This window comes from Salvia miltiorrhiza, chromosome 1 (assembly GCF_028751815.1).
Source record: "Salvia miltiorrhiza cultivar Shanhuang (shh) chromosome 1, IMPLAD_Smil_shh, whole genome shotgun sequence".
NCBI lineage: Eukaryota > Viridiplantae > Streptophyta > Magnoliopsida > Lamiales > Lamiaceae > Salvia > Salvia miltiorrhiza.
This window is the reverse complement of record NC_080387.1, coordinates 54,470,632-54,490,174: the sequence shown is the minus strand read 5'-3', so window position 1 is coordinate 54,490,174 and position 19,543 is coordinate 54,470,632. Positions and strand designations below refer to the sequence as shown.

Here is a 19,543-nt window from a genome sequence, read left to right as displayed (position 1 = left end):
TGTTCACGAGCTAACGAGCCGAATACTACTAAGTTCAAGTTTGGTTTGTTTATTTTACGAGCTTCTCTAAACGAACTTGAACGAGCTTTTTTCGAGCCGAGCTCCGAATAGTTCACAAGCAGCTTGGTTTGTTTACAGCCCAAGCTGGTAGTGTTTCACTTGTCAGGCATTTGAAAACCCATATGTGACACATGATATATGGGCGCAGTGTTTGATAACAGTCCATCAGCATATTTAACAGCACGTGAAATGACAATTATAACCCCTTGTTTTTTCTTAATTCCAAATGAGGACTTTCCTTTCTCCCGCCGAGTCTACAAGCAATCGAATCAAAAACAACAATTCCACCACACATACAGAGGACTCACATAGAATACAAGGAAGAAGCATAGATTTTTTTAGACATGCAGCAAAAAGTGCACTCACGCCCTGCATATAACTTGCAGTGTTGTGAAAGGTGGCTTCGAATTTGGCTGCATTTTTTATTCCTCTGGCGGTCGATTCCTCTGGCGGTTGATTCCTCTGGCGGTCGATTCCTCTGGCGGTTGATTCCTCTGGAAGATGATCTCTCTGGCGTCATTCCTCTGGAGTCATTTCTCTGCTATGGAAACTTTTCCACACTGGTCAGATGGATAGCATGAGTTGTGCAAATGAAGTATTATAAGTCGCGTTTCTTATTTACTTCATGTATTACGTTTTTGTTGAAGCGGTGTCGTTTTCTAGCTCAGTAGAAAGTGAGTTAGTTAGGGTTTTTTAAATTCGATCTTTCACAATTAGTTATGTACTGTAACAAGAAAGAAAGGAGTGTAGTTGGTGTGAGTGCTGTGTAATCTTCTTGAGCTGCGTTTCTCAAGATTTCCGATCACGTTCTGTAACTCCGGCGAGCTCTCAAATCTGTCAATAAAATTTCTCTTCACCCTCCGTGGACGTAGGTCGTTAGTGGCCGAACCACATACATCTTCTTCTTCGTCGCATTCTGTTATTCTCTGTTTTGATCTTACATTTGGCGCCGTCTGTGGGAAACCGATCCACGACGATGACTTCGGCTCGATTTGATTTCGAGAAGTTCAATGGGAAAAACGATTTTTCCATATGGAAGATCAAGATGGAAGCCACGCTCATTCATCAGGGATTGGATGATGCATTGAATGCTAAATTGGTGGATTCTAAGGAAGATGACAAGGGGGCAGGATGAATCGTCAAGAGATGGACAAGAAAGCCCGCAGCGCGATCCTCCTATGTCTTGGCGATCGAGTTTTGCGTGAGGTGTCAAGAGAGGATACCGCAATCAAGGTATGGAAGAAACTCAATTCTCTCTATATGGCTAAAACCATGGCGAATAGATTGTTTGTCAAACAACATCTATTTCAGTTCAAAATCTTAGATGATAAGGATTTATCTGAACAACTTGATGATTTTCAAAAATCGTTGGATGATTTTGAATGTGTTGATGGAGAGATGAAGGATGAGGATAAAGCTTGTTATTACTGAATGCATTGCCTAAATCCTATGAGCATCTGAAAGATGCTCTGTTAATTGCCAAGGAGGATCTAATTACACTGGAAGATGTTCTTGGGGTTCTCAAAGGAAAAGAAAAGAATAAGAGTGCAGTAGATAAACAATCTTCTCAGCATGAAAGCCTAAACGTTCAGAAGGGAAAGCCCTCTAAATTCAAGAAAGCAAATTCTCAGGGAAAGAAAGGTGCTCAACAGAAACACAAGGAAAGTGATGGAGAAGATGTGAAAAAATGTTTTCACTGCAAGAAACCGGGGCACATCAAGAAGAATTGCTATTCTTGGAAAAGGAAAATGCAACAACAAGGCACAAATCAGAACCAGAATTCTGCAGATGTGGCTGAGGAGACAGAAAACAGTGAAGCCCTATAAATCTACTGTGGGAGATTCTTGGATTCTGGATTCTGGATGTTCCTTCCACATGTCACCCAACAAACAATGGTTCATCGACTTGAAAGAAGAAATCATGGGAACAGTCATTTTGGGGAATGATCAGATTTGTCAAGTCAGAGGCATTGGGAGTATCAAGATAAGAGTTCACAACAATTCCATAAGAACCTTAACTGATGTTAGATATATTCCTGAGATCAAAAGGAATCTGATATCTTTGGGAATTCTAGAAAAGAAAGGTTTTGATTTCAAGTCACATGCTGGATCCATCCTTGTTTTGAAGGGATCAAATGTGATACTGAAAGGCATAAGGAGAAATGGCCTTTATCATATGGATGGAAGCACCATTGTTGGAGAATCAGCAATAGCATCTCATGACAAAGGGAAGCTATGGCATGGCAGGCTCGGGCATTTAAGTGAGAGTGGCATGAATCATCTGGCTAAGAGAGGAATTCTTAATGAAGGTGGAGCATTCAAACTTGAAAGCTGTGAATACTGCACTCTGGCTAAGAGCAAGAAGCTCCCATACCCTGAAGGCAAGCATATTTCAAACAAACCTCTTGAATATGTTCATGCTGACTTGTGGGGAACCGGCAGAACTGCCACGATTGGAGGGGGAAGGTATTTCCTATCCTTAATAGATGATTTCTCTAGAAAACTGTGGTTGTATGTGATGAAGTCAAAGGATGAGACCTTTGTGAAGTTTAAGATATGGAATCAATCTGTTGAGATTGAAAAGGAGTTGAAGTTGAAATGTCTGAGAACAGACAATGGTCTTGAATTCTTATCAAATGAGTTCAAGACCTACTGTGATGCAAAAGGGATCAAAAGGCATACCACCGTTCCGAGGAACCCTCAACAAAATGGGGTAATTGAGAGGATGAACAGAACAGTCTTAGAGAGAGTAAGATGTATGTTGCTGTCAGCAGGTCTACCAAAAACATTTTGGGGGGAAGCTGCATCTACTGCGGCCTATCTAATAAATAGATGTTCTTCCTCTGCCATCAACCATGAAGTACCAGAAAAGAAATGGTCAGGGAGATCAGTAAACTACATCTATCTCAGAACTTTTGGATGTCTTGCCTATGCTCACATTAATCAAGACAAGCTGGAAGCAAGAGCAAAAGGGTGCTTATTTCTGGGATATCCTGAAGGTACTAAAGGGTACAGACTGTGGTGTTTAGAGCAAGGGGAAGGAAAAATCATTATAAGCAGGGATGTAACTTTTGATGAAGGGAAGATGCCCTATCAAAAGTTGACTGGTATTCTCCCTGAAAAACAGACAGAAGCAGACAGAGGTAAAGCAAAGGTGGAAGTGGAGCTGAATCCACAGCCTGATGATCCTCAACTCCAACACTCCTCAGATGATGAAGATCAGGAATATGAGTCAGATATCCCAACAAATCAAGAGCAGCAGGATCTTGGTCAATACCAATTGGCCAGAGACAGGGTGAGAAGAACAACTCAACCACCTATCAGGTTCAGAGATGAAAGTCTCACAGCATATGCACTAATGGTTGCATCTGATACTTTGCATTCAGAACCAAACAATTATTCTGAAGCAATTAAAAGTCCAGATAAAGAGAGGTGGCTGAAGGCCATGAAAGAAGAGATAGATTCTTTGATGAGAAACTTTACATGGATTCTTGTGAACAGACCACTTGATCAGAAACAATAGGATGCAAGTGGATATTCAAAAGAAAGATTGAGATGCTGAAACAAGAAATACTAAGATTCGAGGCCAGATTAGTGGCAAAAGGATACACACAGAAGGAAGGCATTGACTACAATGAAGTTTTTTCACCTGTAGTCAAGCACAGCTCAATAAGAATACTGCTGGCCTTAGTTGCTCAGTTTGATCTGGAATTAGAACAGTTAGATGTTAAAACTGCTTTCCTTCATGGAGACCTTGAAGAAACCATCTACATGGAGCAGCCTGAAGGTTTCATTCTTCCTAAAAATAAAGACAAACTATGCTTATTGAAAAAGAGTCTCTATGGTCTGAAACAAAGCAGCAGGCAATGGTACTTGAAGTTTGATAGCCATATGAGGAAAATTGGATATTCTAGATCTCAATATGACAACTGTGTATATATAAAGAATGCTGGACAAGATACAGTATCTTACTTATTGCTTTATGTTGATGACATGCTTATAGCAAGTAAGAGCAAAAGGGAAATTCAGATTTTGAAGAAAGATCTTGAATCTATATTTGAGATGAAGCAGCTTGGTGATGCCAGGAGAATATTAGGGATGGATATCAAAAGAGACAAAAAGAATGGGAAGCTGTGGCTGGTGCATGAAGCTTATGCTCAGAAAGTTGTGAAAAGATTCAACATGCATGAAGCAAAAGTGGTCAGCATTCCTCTGGGGCCTCAATTCAGATTAACTGAAAAGCAGAAGCCTAAAGATCAAAAACAAAGGGCTGAAATGGATAAAATTCCATATGTGAGTGCAGTGGGTAGTATCATGTATACTATGGTCTGTACAAGACCTGATCTTGGTCATGCTATCAGTGTTCTTAGCAGATATATGGCAGATCCAGATTCATGTCATTGGGAAGCCATGAAATGGATTATGAGATTTCTGAAAGGTTCTTCATCAACTGGTATTCTGTTTGAAAGGATAAAGGACTTCAATGGGGAAGCTCTAGAGGGATTTGTAGATTCTGACTATGCTGCAAATGTTGGCAGCAGGAGGTCACAAACTGGTTATGTATTTTTACTATATGGTTCTGCAATATCTTGGAAATCCAGTCTGCAAAGTGTGGTATCTTTGTCCACAACAGAATCTGAGTACATGGCTCTCACAGAGGCAGTAAAGGAGTCAATATGGCTTAAAGGAATTCTAAAGGAATTTGGATTCGGCAGAAATCAGTGAATGTCTATTGTGACAGTCAGAGTGCCATATGTTTGACAAAACATAGCGTATTCCATGAAAGATCAAAGCATATAGATGTCCGACATCATTTTGTCAAAGTTCTTAAGATTGGAACAGAAGATAATCCAGCTGATATGTTAACCAAGGTTCTTCCTTCTACAAAATTTAACCACTGTAGAAGATTGATCAACTTGGTGTCATGTTCTGATCTCTGAAGTGGAAGGGATGCCCTGTAATGGGGCATGGTTTTAAGGGGAAGGAGATACATATTTTGTTGGCAGCAATTTCTTGCCAAGGTGGAGATTGTTGTGAAAGGTGGCTTCGAATTTGGCTGCATTTTTTATTCCTCTGGCGGTCGATTCCTCTGGCGGTTGATTCCTCTGGAAGATGATCTCTCTGGCGTCATTCCTCTGGAGTCATTTCTCTGCTATGGAAACTTTTCCACGCTGGTCAGAGGGATAGCATGAGTTGTGCAGATGAAGTATTATAAGTCGCGTTTCTTATTTACTTCATGTATTACGTTTCTGTTGAAGCGGTGTCGTTTTCTAGCTCAATAGAAAGTGAGTTAGTTAGGGTTTTTTAAATTCGATCTTTCACAATTAGTTATGTACTGTAACAAGAAAGAAAGGAGTGTAGTTGGTGTGAGTGCTGTGTAATCTTCTTGAGCTGCGTTTCTCAAGATTTTCGATCACGTTCTGTAACTCCGGCGAGCTCTCAAATCTGTCAATAAAATTTCTCTTCACCCTCTGTGGACGTAGGTCGTTAGTGGCCGAACCACGTACATCTTCTTCTTCGTCGCATTCTGTTATTCTCTGTTTTGATCTTACATGCAGAAAATCAAAAAAGAAGAGCTATTCGAAATTGGTGCTTACCCATTTCTCCAAGCCCTAGTCTGCTGGGTTTTCCAAAAAAATTCACACGCAATTCAGGACGACAGCCACAAATCACGAAATACCTATATGCGAGTAACCCATAATCAGATGGTGAATTGAGTTCACAAAACAAGATAGCAATGGTGGTGATATATTCAAGCGCGAGAAAAAAAAAAAAAAAAACAAAAGTCTGCCCCAATACGAAAATAGCCAGATATGTGAAGCAAGACACACCTATAACCGACGAAATCTCCGATTACTGGCCGAATAATCTACCGTTGTAGCGGGACCACTTCTTCGCCTTTGAAGTTTTCAGCAAATCTCCGTAAAAAATGGCGGCGAATGAATTTGTTCGGATCTTATCAATTGGAAAGAATGGGCAATTTGGAAAAAATAAATTTTGAAAGCATTTGTTGTAGCAGCCCAGCTTCGTAAACTAGGCTCCCCCTCTCATCCAATTACCTATTGTAACAGTGGATTTGTGCCCGGGCCAAGCCTGACTGACGGGCCTCCCATGAAATATTACTTAAATTTCAAACGCTTAGTTAAGGTTAAAACATGCCATAAACAACCTTTAACAATAAAATCAAACACGCCCTTAATGCCTAATTTTTGTAGACGTAGATATCCCATTTGCATCACCTTACATTGTCTCTATAATGCATGCTTTAGCTACATTGAAACATGCGACACCATTAATCAATGTGGAGATATGTCAAATGTTGCAATAAATGGTTTATTAGGAAATTTTTATGTGTCCTTTTATTATTTATGAAAAAAATATATTTTTTATTCAATTTCAACTACCTATTTCATAAAATGGTGAAACTCAATCTTTACTATAAACTAGTACGTCCTTCCGTGCGATGCACACATATCATGATATGTTTTATAATTTTTAAAATTTTAAATTATTTAAAATTGTCATTATTTATGAGTTGGAACTGATAACAAGAAATTATTTGTGTTAATTTAAATACTCCCCCGTCCTAACTAATTTGATCGATATTTCTTTTTGAACCATCCCAACTAAGTTAATCAATTTGCTTATATAAAATGACCTTTTTCACTTTATTAACTCTATTAACTTTATTACCGAACACACTTTAAACATTAAACACTAACTTCTTAAATACACTGCCGAAAAGAAATTGATCAACTTAGATAGGACTGAGAGAATATTATTTTATTTGAAGTATTGTATAATATTAATAATATTATCAACTCAATTAGTATATCATTTAATTTAATGAGTACTAAATAATAATAATAATAATAATAATAATAATAATAATAATAATAATAATAAATAAATGTAAATCATATTTCATTTTTAATATATTTTAATTTTAATTTAAAATTAAATTTAATTAAAAAAGGATAATAATAATTTATTGAAGAGCTATATGAAAGGCAAATATATCATCAACAATGATATTTTCTCTCTCTAGTATCTGATGTAAATAATTTATTGAGATCTCATGATTTTCAGATACTTCTAATTCCTGAAGAATTACATCGCTTTCATTTGGTTGATTAGTCATTTTCGTCATTGTTTGGTTTCCATCTTGCCCCTTTCTTTCTCTAGGCATAAAATCTTTAGAACCAACTGGTCAACCATATTTTTGACGAATTTTAGACTCATTTGCTGCCAAAGCTATATGTCTTTCAGGGACATCAATTTTAGTTGTAGTATTTGCAACATGTATATGAGATTGTGTCACTTTTCTTGTATCTACAAAAGCATCAAGAATTTGATTTGCAATCTTTTGCAAATGAATGATCTTTTCAATTTCTTGTTCACATTGATTTGTTCTAGAATCAAAATGTGATAAGTTTTTCTCATTCCAAGAGAGTTCCTTGTGCTTTTCTGAATGTAGATTTGTTCCTCCTAATGTTGGAAATGTCATTTCGTCAAAATGATAATCTGCAAAACGTGCAGTAAATAAATCACCTGTAAATGTTTTATATACCTTATAATCGAGGGTGAATCAAATCCAACATATATCCCAAGTCTTTGTTGGAAACCCATTTTTGTTCGTTGTGGGGGTGCAATTGGGACTTGAACTGTGCAACCAAAAGTTCGTAATTGAGAAACATCAGGTTCTCGGCCAAAAATAATTTGCATTGGGGAGTATTCATGATTGGCTTATGTTGAACTAATGTTGTAACATGTAATATGGCATGACCCCAAACAATAGTTGGGAGTTTTGATTTCATAAGTAATGGTTTAGCAATAATTTGAAGACGTTTAATCAATGATTCTGCTAAACCATTTTGAGTATGGACCTGAGCGACTGAATGTTCAATCTCAATTCCAATAGCGCATACAATAGTTTTCAAATGCTTGAGACATAAACTCACTAGCATTATCAAGACGAATTCTTTTAATTGAATTGTCTGTTAATCGAGCTCTTAATTTTATGATTTGAGAAAGTAGTCTAGCAAATGTTGCATTTCTAGTAGAAAACAAGCATACATGTGACCATCTATGAAAGACATCAATTAATACCATAAAATATCGAAAAGATCCACAAAGTGGATGTATAGGTCCACAAATGTTTCCTTGAATTCTTTCTAAGAAAGATGGAGATTCAGTATTAACCTTCGTATATGAATGTCTAATGACTAACTTGCTTTGCCCTCAAGCATCACATGTTCATTTGTAAAAAGAATCTTTTGATTCATATGTTGTGCCCATATGAATTATTGATTATTTGGCGCATCATGGTTGCTCTAGGATATCCAAAGTTATCATGCCAAAGCTTAAAGCTTTTTGTGTCATTGAACTTCATGTTCATGACATGGTTTGTCTCAATTGCTTTTATGAATGTATAATACATTCCAGAAGGTAATGATGCTAATTTTTCTTTTGTCAGCTTATAGCCTGAAACAAAAGAATTTGTGCAAAGATATTCATTTTTACCTTCCACACAACTGTCTCGATGTGGTTTCCATTATTACGGACATTCTTGAAACTTAGTAAGTTCTTTCTAAACTTACTAGAGTACAGGGCATTTTCAATATCTAATTTAGTATCATTTGGCAAAATAATACAAGCTCTTCCGGAGCCTTAAATGATGTTTGATGCACCTGATATTGTGTTAACATTATTCTCATCTAATGTTAACTTAAGGAAATACTTCTTCTTTTGAAGAATAATATGTGTATTTATTTACCAAGACAAATATCACAAGATTTCATATGATGTTAGTGTTTAGATGTTCATGCCTCGTTAAAAACCTCTCCGTAAAAACCCCATGGAAAAAATTCGGTAGAGGAAAAGAGTACAAAACATATATATTTACTCATATATTACACTAGTTGCCTCGTTAAAAACCTTAACTAAGAAAACCTCGTTGGAAAAAACTTAGTAAGGGAAAAAGAGTACAACCATTCGGCCTTTAGGGCCATTTGACCTTTAAGGTCTAATTTTCAAGAGCATGTAATATGGATTGCTCTTGAAGAGTATGTAATATTCTTCATGGAATATTGATTGTGCTACTTCGGGAGCAACAATATAAATAAAATATATAAAGAATCAAGAATATGTTATCCAAATATTAAATTTACTTGCTCTTAGAGCATGTAATATTCCTCGTGAATATTACTTGTGCTACTTTAATAGCATCAATTTAAGCTCTTTAATGTAATATTCTTCATGAATACTACTTGTGCTATTTAAATAGCATCAATTAATTTTTAAGATCATTTCAAAAAAAATTGCATATATATAATGTATATTTTGAAATATAACATGTCAAATCTTGAAATAAGAGTATAAAAATCATAGAATTTGGCATGAAAATATTGATAACAATAAATTCAAGTTGGAGAGGGTGAAACCATGATGTCGTTTATTTTCTTATCCGAAAATATGAACTGATTATCCAACTTACAGGTATGTTTCACTAGATTAGATTCTCTATTAATCTCATTGTGTGGTCGTCAATTTATAAATTTGATTTAATATCTAAAATAATCAATCCAAATTCACGTTGACATCTCGTTTGAAAAAAAGGTGACTTGAATGACTATATATATAAATCTGTTAATTGAATAGGATCAGAAGTTTTCCACATTAATAATAAAGCTAGCAATTGAAGTTTGATATATATGATTACTGAAAGTAATTACGTATATACTTATACTAACAGTGGCTATACAGAACGTCTAGACCCTAGTTGAAAGTCGAAGCATTTAACCGCCAGCAGCATGTAAAAGGGATTTAATATAGAACACATAAAATTGGTATAAAATATGCAGAAAAAACAATCGCTCAATGACCGATTAAAATTTAAGTAAACTAGCATACAACAACCATGAAATACTTGCACAAAATTATTCAGATCGAAGTAGAATGCGAAAATTTCGTGAAATCAAATAGAGATGAAGTTATTTAATTAACTACACTCTTATATGATTCACATAAAATCGACACATATTGATGGCACAAAAATTAAAGTAAAATTACCTTTCTATGATCGAAGGGAGACGAGAGAACTAGAACTATCGTGCTGATAATGTGTTATAAACTAGAGAGAAGCGAGAGAATAGAGAAGAGAATTTGAATTAAGTGTATTCAATATGAGGGCCAAATGCCTCTATTTATACAAATAGGAAACTAGGGTTTTAGGGAGATTTCTTGGTCAACACTCATAAGATATATCTAGAGATATATTTAAGTTATGAGTTATAGGATATTTAAATTGGGGGTTATAGGTTATAGGGCAAAAAAGTAAATTTAAAATAATTTATATTATTATTATAAATGAAGGGCTATAATGTGTAAAATGGGGGTTATGAATAAAATTACCCAATATATAAAACTATTACATCTCATAGCCCAACAATAAAAAAAAATACTCTATCTCATAGTCCAAACTAATTACCAAAACAATAATTAACAATCCCTAGTTTTTCCTTTGCATCACTTGAGCGCCGCATTTTCTGCAGAAAGGAAATCAAATCCACCGCTTTTCTTCAGATTTGAAAAATGGTTGAAAGAGTTCATTCGTTCCGTTTTTTTCCAAAACTCAATGTCGCCTTCTTCATTCTACAGTTTTTCTTCAGTTGGAGATTTCAACCTCCGCTTCTTCACCATTTAAAATTTGTGTTAGATTAGTTTGAAGAGTGTAAAGTGTACATATAAATATAATTATTATTTTCTTTGAAACCAACTGTACATAAAATTATTAAAACAGAGAAAAATTGCGAGAAACTGAACACGTTTATTTGAAAAGCTCCTAAAATTTAGAGAAGAAAAACTATCAAAAGTTTTTGCCACTGCTCTTTTATATATACTAGTACGACCATCCGTGCGATGCACGGCGAAATCGAAATTAAATGATATGTTTAAATAAATAAATATAAATAATAAACAAAAACAAATAATAAATGCTAATTTTAAAACTAATTACTCAATAAAATAAAATACTAATTACTCAATAAAATTTCAAATTTTAAAACGTAATTTTCAATTATGTATAAAGTGTAATGATAATTATAGTTATTAAATTATTTGATAATGAAAATATTTTAAAATTTTAATAACTTATTCGTTTTAAATTAATTTTTGATAATTTTTATACCATATTAAAGATCTTCTGACGAACTTAAACTTAAGATACGCATTGAATATTTTTTTATAAATTAAATTTGACAATGTTTAGAAAAGAATTAAAATTATAAATTTTTTTTATAAATTAAATTTGACAATGTTTAGAAAAGAATTAAAATTATAAAAAGAAAAGAGAAAAAAAATAATAAAAAAAATGATGAGAGAAGAGAGAGAGAGAAAAAAAATGGAAGAAAAAAATGGAGTGAGAAAACTCCTCTTTTATATATTATATAGATGTATATATAGGGTGTGATTATCTGGCAACCACTTACTTAGATGGAGTAAAGACCGTATCATGATCATTGGATCAATCTGAATCAAGGGTCAATATAATTCCATGATATTAATTTTCATGTAATTAAATATTGTTAAATTGCTTATATTTGGCCACTGAAGGACAAATAAGTAATACTCCATTTCAACGAATTTGGCATGTTAAGAAATCCCGTGAATTCCTCATTTTCTATTCTGGTGGGATTCAATCCGATAGGATGGATCAATATTGTAGGTTTCATTAGTATGTTCATTTTCTATTTCAACGAACATATCAATGAACATTAGTATGTTCATTTGTTTTTATATGAACATATCGACGAACATTAGTATGTTCATTTGTTTTTTATACGAACATACCATCTCCCTCTCACATACCCACATTCAGATCTCTCTCCCTCTTGAACTCGGCCACCGCGGCCTTCCACTCTTCCCAGGGACCTGATCTATTTCAACGAACATATCAATGAACATTAGTATGTTCATTTGTTTTTATACGAACATATCGAAGAACATTAGTATGTTCATTTGTTTTTTATACGAACATACCATCTCTTACTGCTTTTACTCAGAACTCACCTGGACTCGAATTTTATATCAATAGAAACCACTTTGAATCTAGTTTAATTTTTAAAAAACGTATGTTGAAAAACTCCAAGTAGTTTAAGAGATATGGCCATTTTCCCATTATCTACCAGATTTGGCAGTTTCAGGCAACCTGAAGTTCGGATTTTTGAAAAATAGTAAATGTTGTCGAAATGATCTCAAATTTTATATGTGTATATCTAACACATATATCTTCACACCATAAAAAGTTGAGAAGTAAATCTCAACAGATGGTTACTGAAAAAGATGACTTAAGTGTCTGCCATACGAAAGTTTTAACAGAAACTGGCAGTGGAAGATCTTGAATTTTAAAAGAGTAGTAAATGAAATTCAAATGACTTGAAAATTTGCATGAATGTTCACCACAATCCTATCTATACCCCACAAAATTCCCAAGATTTTTGAGAAACAGGAATTCATCGAAACAAAGGCTTCGACTCACCTTCGTCTATGTGAGCAAGAATAAAAGCTGTTAGCCGGGGGGTTTTCCGATCATCGTTTCGCAATGGTGTTTATAGCAGTGAAGGTCTACGACTTGGTTGTCCTTGTGCGAGGTAGATTGGGCTACATGAGGGTGGTTTCTTGGTCCTTTTTCGTCGTAGGGATAACGAGAAACAAAGGCCATAAGTCGGCCGGTTGCTAAGTCGAGAAATCAATGTTGCTACTGAGCCGTGCAGTCGCAGGAGTTGCTGGCGGTTGTGTTCCAGAAGAGGGTGGGCCCCCACCGTCGACCAGAGGGCGAGGAAGGCGGCACGGTCGCTGGAGAGATCTAAGGCGACAGCGGGAGAGGAGAGGACGGCGGCAGCGGAGGAGAGGATGTCCAGATTTCAAACCCAAATAATAATAAAAATCAATAGTTGATCATGAACGTAAATAATTGAATGAAAACCTTCTGTATATTATCGTAACTAGTGTATCAGAAATGTTAAGTTTCTAAAATTAAATAAGATTTGATTGATGTTAATTAAGGGATTATGCGGTTATGATTATTATGGAATGGCAATTATAACCTTGCTCCACATCTAATATGAATGTAAATGGATGAATATGATTCGTCTGATCATGTAAGATCAATGAACAGGATTTGGTCTCTATTATTTGAGAGTGGTGACACATATTAATCACATATATGCATAGGAAAGGGCTAAAATAAGAGCATTTCTTAAGATATAAAATAAGAATCATTTTTAGCCCTTAGATCATCAAGATTTACGGTTGATTCGTAATCCGGTTGGATGGATTTATGGTCCTAAGTTCGAATCCCAAAGGTAGCAAAAATTTATTTTTCACAATTCATACATTTATACAGCTAATTCATACGTGTTCTACATAAAATTCATACATTAAAAATTGCTCTTAAGATGTGCTCTCACGGTAGCCCACCCTATATGCATATCACGTATTTTTGTGATTAAATGAATAGCCGTGGATATATATTAAAAAACAGACTTCTCGATTTAATTCTAGCAAAATCTATATAATATTTAAAAGATGAGTTTTTTTCCTCCAATTTTTCCCTTTCTTTTTTCTCTCTCTTCTCCCACTAATATTCTTTTCACTATTTTTTTTTTAATGTATTTCAATTCTTTTCGAAACATTGTTACATTTGATTCATGAAAAAAAAAATTAATATGCATTTTAAATTTAATAAAGTATCAAAATCATGAAAAATGAATTTAAAACAAATAAGATATGAAAAAGATTAAAATTTAAAATATCATATTTTCTCTCTCTTTATTAAAATTTTACAACTTTTTAGTTATGTTTGTGTATGAAAAAATTTATGTGTAATACTCTATAATGATATATGGATCGACCTCCTCCGGCACCAGGGCATCGACTTCGATTCCACTCGCAAGCACGGCGTCTCCACCTCGCGCTTCGCGGAGCTCATGATGTCGTCTGGCCTGCTCTGCAATGACAATGTCACATACATCACCTTCCACAGCGGGTATGATTTCGGTTATCTGAGTTTCTCAATTTGCTTAGGGTTATTTTTGGGAATCATGTTTATGATATCAAGCATTTGATGAGGTTCTGTGAGGGGCTTCATGGTGGGTTAGATAGGGTGGCGCGGTCTCTTGGCGTGGACCGTGCAGTAGGAAAGTGTCACCAAGCGGGCTCTGATAGCATGCTGACCTGGCACGCTTTCGAGAAGATAAGAGAATTCTACTTTGACAATGGTGAGGAATGCCTAGCAGATAAGTATGCTGGGGTTTAGAGGTCTTTTGTTGATTAGCTTCTCTGCTGAAGAAGGTGCACTGAAGCTGTTCCATAAAGTCGTTTCTTCTTGGTTGATATGTAAATGATGGATAATAGTAAAGCTAGCCAATTTTCAGAATAATTATTTTTTGCTGCTCTTGCCTTCCTTATGTTGGTATTTAGTTTTGATGATATCTAGCTGGTGGTTGTGATTAAATATTGAGGGTGTAGGGAATTGTTACATTCGTGGTAGGAACTAGGAAGTCATGTCGGGTGCTTAAATTTTATTTGTATGATTGGGGGGTTAGCTTTGTGAGAAGGTGGTTTTTGAAAATTTCATGCTACTTTTCTGCGTTGTGATGTAGTTTTGAGTTTTGACTTTGTTACAATTGAAAAGATAATGGTGATTGCATTACTAAAAAAAAAATGCGTAATGCTAATTTTTATTATCGAAATTCTTTAAATTTTATTTAATAATTTTAATTATCATTACGCTTTATACAAAGTTAAAAATTTATATATTCAAATTCAGGATTTCATTGAGTAATTGACGTGGATTATTTTATTTTATTTTTAAAATGTATTTTATATTTATCTATATTATAATTTTATTTGATATTTATATTTATTTATTTATTTAAATTGTTGTTTAATTTTGATGTTCGTTAAATGGCCCTTTTCAGATTCAAATCTGAATACGTACTAGTCTTTTTAATTTGTCTATATACCTCTGCTCTATATTCTTACCGTATTAACACAAAATAATATGGTATTTTCTTCCAATATAATGACAAATTAATTACAGATTACTGATATATGCGTTGAGTGTCAATATATAGAAGTGAATTTGATTTTTATTGAATCCGACAAGAGTATGGAAAATAAAAATGCAACGGAGATTGTCGTAGATTCAAATGGAGAAGCAAACAAGAAACCGGCACTTGGTAATTTATAATTCTAGAGTTTTCTTCTTTTATTTATTGAATAAACAAAAGTGAAAATCTGTGATATGATGTCTAATTAAATTAATCTATATGACTATGCCGCAAAGCTCAAATCAAATGTAGAAGAATAGTTGGAGATAGTATTTCTGCTCTTTGTCGTGTATTTTAGCATTAGGTTTTGGGACGCATATACAAATAGATCGGGCTACATGAGGGTGGTTTCTCGATCCTTTTTCGTCGTAGGGAGAATGAGAAACGAAGGCCGTAAGCCGGCCGGTTGCTAAGTCGAGAAATCAATGTTGCTACTGAGCCGTGCAGTCGCAGGAGTTGCTGGCGGTTGTGTTCCAGAAGATGGTGCGCCCCCCCACCGTCGACCGGAGGGCGAGGAGGGCGGCACGGTCGCTGGAGAGATCTGAGGCGGCGGCGGGAGAGGAGAGGACGGCGGCAGCGGAGGAAAGGACGTCCAGATTTCAAACCCAAATAATAATAAAAATCAATAGTTGATCATGAACATAAATAATTGAATGAAAACCTTCTATATATTATCGTAACTAGCGTATCAGAAATGTTAAGTTTCTAAAATTAAATAAGATTTGATTGATGTTAATTAAGGGATTATACGATTATGATTATTATGGAATGACAATTATAACCTTGAGCCACATCTAACATATCATGTAAGATCAATGAACAAGATTTGGTCTCTATTATTTGTGTAGATGATGGTCTCTATTGAACCTCTCCCTATATATATATAATACAGAAATCACCATTTTATCAAAACTTGTATCCCAACCAGAGCAACATACTCGTAGCATACGGAGGGAGTATCGTATGTGTAGATTTTCAAAATAATGATTTTGGCAAATAAAATCATGAATTAGTTCGATATTGCAATTTTAACGTGAATTTTGAAGTGTGGCGAATTAAATCACCACATTTTCAACTTTTGCAGTTTCGTCCCCCAACTTTTTTTCGATTGCCGGATTATTGGGTTGGAGTTTATGTGGATTAGTTCGCTACGTAATATTCATGTTACGACGTTGTTTGTAATAAAATGATTGAATATTGAAAATTAAGGTGTAGATACGGGATACAACCTCTTTATAATTTGAAAAAAAAAATCAATTAAAATTGTATGAAACAACGTCATTTAGGCCTTACAAAAATGATGTCGTCTTTATTAATCTACGTAAGCTCCAATTCAGCACTTCGGCAACCCAAAAAAATTTGAGAAACAAAATTATAAAAATTTAAAAATTAATGATTTAATTCGTCATACATCAAAAATCATATTAAATTTATCATATTAAACTAGTTCGTGATTTTATTTGTCAAAACACTTTAAAATAAAAAATACTCCATCTGTCCCGCCTTCATAGTCCCTTCTTCATTTTTTAGATGTCCTACAATATAGTCCACTTTTTAAACTAAATTAACATTAAATTTCTTTTTTTTCCAAAGTAACATTATTTAAATATAGTCAAACATAGAATAAATCAGGGCAAAATTGAATAATTATATATATTTTGTATTTTTTAAGTACTATTTGAATTTTTCAAGCACTATTTATTGCATTTTGTTAATATATGTAAAAAAGTGAAGTGGATTATGAAGGTGCGTGGGACGGAGGGAGTAACATATATTGTCACAAATGTTTGACATTTTCTTCAATAGTATCACATTTTGTAATTTTTGACAAACGATGTATAATAATGTGTTAATATATAAATATAGCCACTTTCATATAGTAAAATTAAATTTTGGCCTATGAAATAAAAACATAAAAAATTGGCCAGTTTTTGTGTAAAAGTACAAAATTACCCTTCACTTTAAAATTTAAAAAAATGGCCAGTCAAAAATACTCCATCACTTCTCTCGCTCGCTCTCTCTCTCCTTTCATCTCCCAATCCACAGTTGCATTTCTTCTCTCTCTCGACAGTCGCCGGTCACCGCCTCCGCCTCCGTCGTCGTCGCCTCTGCCGCCGCCGCCTGAAATTCCTGGCGAGGCAGCTTCTCCGGCGAAGTTGCCGCCGCAGCCTGAAATCTCCTCTCTTTCTCTCTGCCAACAATTTCACCTTCTCCGTCAAAACCTCCTCATCAGGCGGAGTTCGTTCCCTACTTCACAGTGGCCGCGTTCGAGCTCAGCCGTGATTAACGGTGTGATTCGACTGCGGATCCTCCATCGCCGTCCAAGTAGGGTAGATCTGAGCTTTCTTTTTGGGCGGCCGATTTGGTCGAGCGCCAGGATGGCCTCGATGGCCAACGCCGCCATGTCGAATGCGGCGAGGCGATACTAAAGCTTGGCGGTAGGGAGGACGAAATAAATCTGAGCGGCGTTGAGTAGGTCGTCATGGGGGAGGGATGGGATGAAATCGTCGAAGTAGATGCGAAGTTGCAGAGAAAGAAGGAATTTGGGGATAAATTTAGGGATTGGAGTGCTTGGGAAGCGGTTATGGGAAGAGAGAAAAGGCGCAATTCACTGGTGCCTTTTTCCTTGTGTAACTTTTCCTTGATTCCTTGCTGCAATAATGAGTTTATGGGGGAGGTGTGCATTTCACAATCGTGGAGCTGCTGTTGTCATTTTCTGCCAATTTTGGGGAATGTCCTTTAGAGATATGTAGAATTTATGTAGCTTAGATCTCTCTCTTATGCTCATTGGTTGAATTTTTTATGAGAAACATACTAAATTTCTTGTATTTTTTTTATTGTTCTTGAATTCACAACAGAATTTATAAATTCACAACTTAATTTTCTTGAATTTACGACCACGTCTATGAATTCACAACTTAATGTTTTTGAATTCACAACCACATCTATGAATTCACAACTGAATATTCTTGAATTCACAACCACAACTATGAATTCACAACTAAAACTCGAATCCACAATCAAAATAAATTTTAGTTTTATTGTGAATTCAAACTTTAAAAACTCCAAATTCACAACTTAATATTTTTGAATTTACAACCAAAATAAATTCTAATTTTAATTGTGAATTCAAACTTTAAAAACCCAAAATTCACAACTACTTGAATTCACAACCAAAATAAATTCTGGTTGTGAATTAAATTTTGGTTGTGAATTCGTTTGTTGTGAATTCACAACCAAAAAATTCTAGTTGTGAATTAATTTTTGGTTGTGAATTCGACTGGTTGTGAATTAAATTTTGGCTGTGAATTCGACTAGTTGTGAATTCACAAACAAAAAATTCTGGTTGACAATTCGACTGGTTGTGAATTCTCAGAATTCACAACCAGTGTGAATTCACAACCAAAAATTTTTGGTTGTGAATTCACACTGGTTGTGAATTGCGGGATTTTTTAAAGGGGTGATGTAAAGTGGCCATTTTTTTAATTTTTAATGTGGAAGGGTATTTTGGTAACAGTGGCCATTTTTTTATGTTTTTATTTTAGTGGATAATTTTTAAGTTTACTATTTCAAAGTGGTCATTTTAAAAATCCACTCTATAATAATTAACATTTTTTCAATGATGTCACGAGCGCCAATTTTTGGTATCGGAAAATCCACTAGGTACACTGGATTCCACGTGGCTACAATTTTATGGTGCCATAAGTGTATTTCTATCTCATCAGATGTGCCACGTGAACTTTTTATCGAGCCTATAAGTTAGACAGAGAATATTTTTTTTGAGAGAGAAAATATTTTTTTAGAGTGAAAGAATCGAAGATAAATGAACTTGAATGATATATGATGAAAATAATAAATTGATTTACATATTTGCATAATAAAGCACAAATTCTATAAACCGATTACTTAAAAATAAAATCTTATTTTACCTCTATCAAAATAATTAAAATTTTAGTTTTATTTTATATATTTTATCTGTATCGTGAAGAAAAATATATTTTTCATACCTAAAAATATTATTTGTTTCAGTTTCATCTATAATAATAATAATAATAATAATAATAATAATAATAATAATAATAATAATAATAATAATAATAATAATAATAATAATAGATGGATAGATAGATAGATAGATAGATATAGATTATGAAATTAGTATAAATGAAGAATTTAGATAATAAAGAACAATAGAGGATAAGATGCTAAAATATATTTGAAATCTTTAATCTTGTATCAAATTTATAATAATCTCAATCAAGTGAAGAATTCATATAAATCGCCTTATTTCACATTGTTTTTTTTTTTTAAAATAAGATTTCACCTAATTAAAATCTATACAAGAAGAAGCTCTTGCTATTCAAATTAAAA

General features: G+C 34.3%; 1 protein-coding gene across 1 annotated transcript in view; it reads right to left on the bottom strand.

Moving 5' to 3' along the window:
- The window catches only part of LOC130993708 (pentatricopeptide repeat-containing protein At2g22070-like), a 50,767-nt gene that overhangs the window by 19,134 nt on the left and 12,090 nt on the right, over window positions 1-19,543 (bottom strand). The gene's annotated exons all lie outside the window — the stretch shown is intronic.